Source organism: Pterocles gutturalis, unplaced genomic scaffold (assembly GCF_000699245.1).
Source record: "Pterocles gutturalis isolate BGI_N339 unplaced genomic scaffold, ASM69924v1 scaffold24274, whole genome shotgun sequence".
NCBI lineage: Eukaryota > Metazoa > Chordata > Aves > Pterocliformes > Pteroclidae > Pterocles > Pterocles gutturalis.
Genome location: NW_010128899.1, coordinates 16,407 through 16,931, shown reverse-complemented (window position 1 = coordinate 16,931; position 525 = coordinate 16,407).

Genomic DNA, 525 nt, shown 5'->3' with positions numbered 1-525 from the left:
GGCCCTCTGCCCCTTCTTTGGCCAGCCTCCACCGGGAAAGAGCTACTTCCCCCCCCCCCCACCCCAAGTAAATGCCCCATCTGCCGTGCACCAAACCCCCATCTGACCCCAAACCTGCCTCCCTTCCCTCTGCCCTCCACGAACTGATGCCCCGATGGAGCCCCCAAGGTTGGAGCGGGCAGCACCAGCCATCTGCCCCTGCTTTGAGCTCCCAGTCTGTTCTGCAGCCCATGGCGGGAGTGCTGGGGACGACCAGTACCATGTTTGAGAGGGCAGCCCCACAGACCAAGAGGTGTCTGCCAGCAGAAGAGCCCGTAAGCATCTCTTCTGATCATCCTAGGAGCTGGGCTGACCCTTCTTCCCCACCACAGGACACATCTCCTGGTGTACACCCCTCTCTTGATGTGACAACCATCCTCCTGCTAGCAGGCTAGAGACCTCGCCGCTACCCAAAGGTGCAGGTTCCAGACTGGGCAACCCAGATGTGAACAGGCTGGGGAAACATCAGAGGGGAGGGGTTGGTGG